General features: G+C 38.4%; 1 protein-coding gene across 5 annotated transcripts in view; it reads left to right on the top strand.

Annotated features, from left to right (window-relative positions):
* Window positions 1–1554: 1554 nt before the first annotated feature.
* ZNF462 (zinc finger protein 462) overlaps window positions 1555–7822 on the top strand; it is a 717470-nt gene continuing 711202 nt past the window's right edge. For 4 of the 5 annotated variants that reach the window (XM_030194320.1, XM_030194319.1, XM_030194316.1 and 1 more), the window contains exon 1: window positions 1555–1785. The gene's annotated coding sequence lies outside the window, so the exon portion shown is untranslated. Of the gene's footprint in view, window positions 1786–2522; window positions 2591–7822 lie in introns of those variants that run through there. The other variant, XM_030194318.1, reaches the window with a different exon arrangement.

Below are 7822 nucleotides of genomic sequence, written 5' to 3'. Positions count from 1 at the left end.
CATAAGGCATGCAAATCTTTGTCTAGCATATAATGAAAACTAGACTAGTTCAGTGTGCCTCCAGGACAGGGCTAGAGTGCTCCTGCTTGTCGGTCAGCTGGAGCTGGGTTACTAGAGGTTTACTGCCAAAAAAAGAATGTTGTTTAGATCTGCATCCCCTGCAGATACCAATTCATAGTCTGAACAGACTGTCCGGAAGGTGGACATAAAAAGGAAATAACAAATATCTCAGGGCTCTAAATGAAGGGCCTATGACAGCTCAGCCTTTGACCTGTCCTTCACTTTTAAGGAACTGAAATAGATTGACAGAAAACCTGAGTATGTGTGGGCCACATGGTATGGATGAAGCTCTAAATCAGTGGTAAGAAAAATGCCTGAGAACTGGTATTTCAGTCTCAGTACTCTGTATTGATTTTTGTTGCACTGCATACCCTGATGACAAATGAAATGCATGGTAATTGTGCATGAAAAACAAACATATATAATATTTTATGGAGAATAGTTCAGTTAGATCAGAAGAATCTTTGGAGAAAATTAGAATAGATGCTAATTTAGTTTATATATGTTTTACATTGTTTTCTTTGTCTACAGCTTGCTGATACATTGTGATCATGACTTATGAACCCTGACTGCTTCTTTGAAGGGTTTGAATTGATCATCCAAGACATGCCTACAGAGACTGGAGGGTGCAGTGTCATAAAATGAATTAAAAGGTATTTGTGCAGCAAAATGTCTCAAATAGAGGTCTGTAAACATAATTCCAAAGATGCTGCAGGTTATTTTCCTGTATAAATATCTCTATTAAAATTCCAAAAGGTACAAGAATCTAGTTTTTGTGGTGAGAAACTTCAAAATATTTGACAAACATGATTAATTAATCATTTGCACATATGCTTTCAATAGCAAATGGATGAGCTAAGAAAAATCTTCTTTATGATTTTGATTTGCTGTACATTCAACCTTCAGCTTAAGATTTTCTTCTCATCCTCATGGCAGACCATATCAAGATCTAAGAGACATCAGCTTAAAATGATGCATTTCAATGTGTACAGAGGAGCTTTCAGTTTTTGGTTGGTGTACTAAAGATCAGTGTGATGCATCTCTCTCTCTCTCTCTCTTCTCAGTAAATCAGGCTGTTCTTCTATCTTAGAAGTGCAGTGAAGGCTACAGCATATGCTTGGGGAACCTCATTTGCCCTCCACTGCTTGCTTTTCTTGTATCTTGCTTTTTTTTTCTCTTCTAGTCTTTCTGTGCTTGTCTGTTTTGGTCCTCTGAGATGACTCAGACAAATGTTCCAGCTTTAAGTTTGCTCCTATTTCCTCCTTTTCATTGTCTTCACGTTACCATCTTCTCCTTCCTTGCCCCTATGTTGCTGCCTTTGTCTATGTGTGCGTGCGTGTGATATTTTTCTCCCACGTTGTTGTGATTGTTAAAAAGGCTTTGTGCACCCCCTTGTGGTAGAGAATGCCCTCTTCCTTCTCTCTCTTTCTTTCTCCCTCCCTCTGGTTGCTCATTATTCAAAGAGAGACAGAGTGAGTGAGAGACACACACACACACATACGTATGATCTCTCAGGTCATCTGCAGCTGCAGCAGCCTGTGAAGGAGAGGAAAGCAGGAGGGAAGGCAAGCCTCCATTGCTGAGAGACCTGGCAGAAACCACAAACAGCTCCAGGAAAACTCCACCAGGGCAAGAGTCAGAGCAAAAGCGGCAGCAAAGCACTGGGGTGGGGGGCGGAAAGGATCAGCCCCAGCAGAAGAAGCCCGTGGCCACGTCCCAGACGCTGTAAGTTCTTAAAATGAAAAACTCGTTGCTTGATATTTTTTTAAAGAAATTAATTCATTCATTTAAGCCCAGGAAGACTTTGCTGATTAGGTTTGAGGGGAGAAGGCTCTGGGATGGAGTCTCACAGAGGAGCAGAAGAAGGCGCACGAGAGGAGATGGTTATGGTGCTGCTGGTGGTGGTGGTAGTGGTAGTTGTGGGAGGAGGAGGAAACAGCAGCTTAATATTATATATATATATATTTTTTTTTTTAATGTGGGAGAGGAAATGCAAGATACTGAGCTAGCACAACAGAAGCTTTAGAACAAATGGACTGTGTGTTGTATGGAGAAGATAGCTATGCTCTCATTTGGGGGAAAGAAGGAAGAAAAAAAATCTCACTTCTTTGGCTCACGCGCTGTCTTTTTAATAGTCAGGCAGAGGGGAGGAAGGAACCCGCAGCAGCTCCCTGCTTCTGCCTCTCCCTCTGTGTGTCTTTTATCTCGCAGTCCTCTATGTGCAAGCTGTCTGGCTTGGTTTGTGTCCAGACTCCAAAACACAAAGCTCCTCCACAAACACTATCCAGGCTTTTGTTTCCTGCAGTAACCTTGTTTTCCTCTCAGTGTAGCTGCTAAACCTGCTTAGTCTCCAGGAAAACTGCCTGGAGAATATTTAAACCTTACAAAAAGTTTATTTTATGAAATCTGGAATTGGAAGGACCTCCAAGTTGGGGTTTTCCACGGTTTTTTTTTCTGTTTCATGAAGCTTCTTACATATGTAAGAGGAAGTGACTACAGCAGTTTTGCAGAGAGCTGTGATCTGAGTCAGGTAAGCCATGTCATGTAGTAGCTCCACCAGAAAATGGAGGAGAGCAGGCTTCCAGTAGACAAAGCTGAGCTGGGGAATGCTTCTAAAACATGGATGCTCTTCATGTTGCAGGTTTTCTGGCATAGGCTGGTCATTTTAAAGATCTTTTTAACTGCTCTTGAACACTGTTTTGGTTGCACTTCATGATGACTGTCTTAGAAGCAAACTGGAGGGTCTCTTTTTTTTTTTTTAATTTTTTTTTTTTTTTTTTAGAGTTTCTCAGATTTTTCACCATAAGGGTAAGCACATCAGAGAACAAGAACCTCCATTTTGAAACAATTTTTAGACTCTTCCTTTGGTTGAACATCATAGGTTTTCACATGTAATTTTAGTAGAAAGATAAAGAAAACAGTTTTTGTAGGAGGCTATCTAAAGCAGGATGATCATGTGCTGCCATGGAGCATCATGACATTTAGCAGCTAAGGATGAAGGAGAAATTGTGAAATACTAATCTTGGGCAAGAATAATAATTTTTAATGAAGGTCTGGATGAACACCTGGTTTGATTAATTTCATTACATGTTTGTAAAAAGAAGTCAATTTTTTCAAGCCCAGTAGCCTTAAAGGTATCTATGGGCCAACTGGTACTGGAGAGGTCCTGAGATCCAGGATTTGCTAAAGAATGATCTCCCTTTAGATCATCCTTGATACTTTTTAAATATACATGAATTTTTCTTCTTGCTGTATCTCAAAGTGGCAATAGACCAAACTCCATAAAAGAAGAACAAAAATGTGACTTTTCTGTCACAGAGAGAGCTAAGACCTATTTGAACTTGTGATTGTAATAATGGTCTACTTCATTTCTGAGTGGGATTATTTTTGCAGGTTCTTGGTCAAACTTGCTACAGTTGGCATATATGTGTGCCTCACTCTCAACCTGTTTTTGCTGTGAGGATGTGAAGTTTTGGTAGTGGATCAGAATTGTTAAACACTATCCTTAACCACTTTGCAAATATGATCTATCCCAGAATCCTCCTTCAAAAGAGTGCCCCAAAGATTTTGTGGGTTGATATATAAAAAGTATATTATGCTGCAACAGCTCTGCAGAGGGGTCACCAAAAGCATTTGCAGGCTTATTTCATTCCAGTTTATATGATGATTCTTATGATGTTAAGATTGCATCACCTGAGTTGAGATTTGATCCAGGAACACCACTGTGTGGCCTAAACCCATGCAAATGCAGATGGTACCAGATTTATCAGAGAATTGGTACAGCATTGGTGATAGAAATGAAATGGTAAGCCTATCACAGATTCAGTTGATGATGGTTCTAGTCAAACATTTAAAAAAATATAAATCATGAATTTTTCAATTCAGTTCCTCGTGTGTCATTGTTTAGTTGCTGATTCTTATTTATTGTATACTGTTTATAATTTTTTTTTGACTTTCTGTATCTGTAGTGATTTCAATAGTTTGTATTGTATACCAATCTGGCTGTCCCTAGTTCAGTTGAGAGGACGGTTTAGATATAAATATATGTTAATAAATGAAATAAATATAGATGTTTTCATTTTTTTTTGTTTTTTGTTACATTTGTACCCCGCGCTTTCCCACTCATGGCAGGCTCAATGCGGCTTACATGGGGCAATGGAGGGTTAAGTGACTTGCCCAGAGTCACAAGGAACTGCCTGTGCAATACTAGCTTCATTATAATGTGTAGCCATCTGTTGTGGAGCACTGCTACCATGAATTCTCTTAAAATGTGTGCAGCAAAATTGCATTGTGCTAATCATTCTACATAACTATGTTTTTAGGTAGTAATTTATCATCTGCATTTGTAAGCGGATACTTTAAGATATGTAAAGTATGGGGAATAAGTCAGGAGACCAAGATGTAAATTATGTGTTTAAGAAACTTACGGAAACCAACATTACTTTTACAATAGACAAAAGAAAGAGTAGCCTATTGATCAGTAGCAGTGGGTTGACAACCAGGGAAGCCTAGTTCAAATACTACTGATGTTTCTTGTTATCTTGGGCAAGTTTCTTAATTCTCCTTTGCCTCAGATACAAGCTTAGATTGTAAGCCCTCTAGGGACAAGAAAATACCTAGTGCACCTGAATGTAACTCAACTTGAGCTACTATTGAAAAAAAAAAAAAAAGAACAAAAGCACTAGTGGTGGGGATGATATTTGGTGGTTTCAACTACCACATGTTCAACACTGCTTCTTTGTTTTGCTGTGTAGATGCAGGTCACATTATGGAATGGAGAAAATTCTAGAGACAAAGAAAGGATTGTAGATGGCTGATGGTCTTTCAGTGATGCCATGTCTGTATAAAAAATCCCAAGCAAGCCCCCCTTTTTTTCCAGAGAAAGTCAGCTGATCTTTATATTAGTGTTTCAAAACCCACCTGTACATTAATCTTCTAGAGATGCCTCTAAGGTGTTTGTGCTTTGTGATCTACTGACATTGAGATAGCCATGTTGTTTCAGTAATTCTGTTGCTTAAAAAACTCTGTGTCCGTGGATGCATAAGTAGCCTGAAGATATGTCTCATCCTAGTTTCTACTGAAGTTTGACTATTGTGCATTGTGCCTTCTTGATTGTATATTAGATGTCCTGCTAGTAAATTTTATTTCCTCTTGCTGTTTCTTTCAGTTGAATATACTAAAACAATTCCTAAATTTAAATATTTGGAAGGCTTTTGCCAGATATATGGATAGCCTTATAAAAGTCTTCACACTCTTATTAATTTTTCACATTATGTTATCTAAAAAATACAATTCAAAATGTATTAAAATAAAAATTTGTCTCACTGATCTACATAAATCTGTATTGTTAGCACGAAAGAACAACTATAGAAAGAATGAAAAGGTAATTAAGAAGAAGAAACCAAAAGGTTTTGAATACATGTGTTTTCACATTGATGGAAACCCCTCATAACATTAATGAGTCATTTAGGATAAGTGTCTACCAACTTCACAGAGTGGGATGATACAGTTTTTGCCCATTCCTCAAGTTCTTCCAGTTTGGCTGGGGATTGAATGTGGACTGCAGTCTTCAAGTCTTTCCACAGATTTTCTGTTGGATTCAGAGCTGGGCTTTGACTAGGCCCCTTGAGGACATTCAGGTTTTGCTTTTGCTTTGTGCTTAGGATCACTATTCTTCTGAAAGGTGAATCTTCTCCCCAATCCTAGGCCTATGGCAGACTGGAACAGGTTTTTCTCCAGGTTCTGCTTTCTCTCCATCTTCATATGCCTATCTCCGCTGTTACAAAGTATTTCCATAATACAATAGTGCCACTACCATGCTTCACTTTATAGATGGTGTTAGGGTGATATGCTGTGTTATTTTAAGCACATAGACCTAAAAGTTCCACTTTGGCCTCACCAGACCACAAAACCATCTCCAACATTCATGCAGTAACCCCTAAGCTTTTCTTTTGAAAACACTATGAAATACACAATACAGCTTTTGTTTAGTAGTTGATTCCTTTTGGTCACTCTCCTTTGCTGGCTGTATTCTTGAAGTTGTTGAGCAATCATCGTTTTCCCCAGTCTTAGCCAGTGACCTTTATAGTTCTAGTAAGGAAATCTTAGACCTCATAGTGACTGTCCTCAGCAGTTTCCTTAACTCACAGGTACTGGGGATGGAGGGAAGGTCTGGTTGACAATGTCTTGCTGATACCAAACAGTATTGGACCTATTAGTACCCCAGGGGATATTCAGACACACAGACTTTTTCTTATAGCCTTTCACCTAGCTGTAACTTTGAATAGCTTTATCCTGGAGTTCTTTTGGTACTTCATATCATACATCAGACAAAGCTTGATTCTTCATCTAGGAATATTCAAAGTGGCTCATGTATTGTGACTGGAAACAGGTTGGTTCTATATAAGTTACTAAAGGCAATTTTTGGGAAACAGCTAATTTGGGTTTGCTGTGACAAAAAATGAAGATGTGTTGATTTCTTTGTAATTATTCTGAATATTTTTATAACTGTTCTTGCAAGTTAAGTGTAGAGTACGTTGTAGATCAGGGGTTCTTAACCCAATCCTCGGAACACACCTAGCCAGTTAGGTTCTTAAAGGTTCTTAACCAGTCCTCGGAACACATCTAGTCAGTTAGATTCTCAAGATATCTACAATGAAGGGGTCCATAACCAGTCCTCGGGACACACCTAGCCAGTTAAGTTCTCAAGATATCCACAATGAATATGCACGAGATAGATTTGCATAGAATGGAGGCAGTGCATGCAAATTTATCTCTTGCATATATATTGTGGATATCCTGAAAACCTGACTGGTTAGGTATGGTCTGAGGACTGGGTTGAGAACCCCCGTTGTAGATTGATGAAATTAATTCTTACCCTAATGCATTTTGAATTGTATTTTTTTTAGATAGTAGAATGTGAAAAATGCACAAGTGTAGTCTTTTTACAAGACACTATATGAATTTTCTGAACCTTTCTAATCACTATGAATTTGAGACAGATTCTCTAAGGCTGTGATAAGGTGGCATTTAGGGATCAGCCAGGAATTCTTGATTTCTTCAGTGTGTTTGTAGGATTGAAATGGCCAGAACTGAACATAAATTGAGCCATAGTTTGAACCAGTCAAGAGGTAATAATATCTCCGTTTCCTTCCTGCTACTGATTGCTTATTTTAAGCATGCTAGAGCCACTGACTATAGTAGCAGCTGCCCTCCATCTCAAGACACCAGGAGTTCTCCAGCAAGCTATGTAAAGTGTTGTGACTGACTCTTCTGATCTGCAGGAGAGTTTATGTATAGCATAAACAGTGTTGAAAGGTCAAGAATATATATCTGTAGATATGTTCATGGTTTTTCAGAATAATTTTTTGCTATTGCTGCAGAGTGGTACAAATCCCTTGTGAAGACAGAGCTCAGTGTATTAGGGAGAATCAGCTTCTGAATTAGTGTTTGTATAGTTCAAAAAATGAGAAAACAATATGTAAAAGTTGCTGAAATTGCATTGTAAATTGTTTTCTGTATGACTGACCTAGATGCAGTCTATGGACTTTTCCTCTAGAAATTTGCCCAAACCTTTTTTAAACCCAGATACTCTAACCGCTGATACCACATCTGGCAATGAGTTCAGAACTCAACTATTCATTGAGTGAAAAAATATTTCCTCCTGTTCATTTTAAAAGTATTTCCATGTAACATCCTTAAGTGTCTCCTAGTCTTTATACTTTTTGAAAACGTAAAAAATCGATTCACTTTTACCCATTCT

This window comes from Microcaecilia unicolor, chromosome 2 (genome assembly GCF_901765095.1).
Source record: "Microcaecilia unicolor chromosome 2, aMicUni1.1, whole genome shotgun sequence".
Classification (NCBI taxonomy): Eukaryota; Metazoa; Chordata; class Amphibia; order Gymnophiona; family Siphonopidae; genus Microcaecilia; species Microcaecilia unicolor.
The sequence above is the reverse complement of the archived record's forward strand: the minus strand, read 5'-3'. Positions and strand labels throughout refer to the sequence as shown.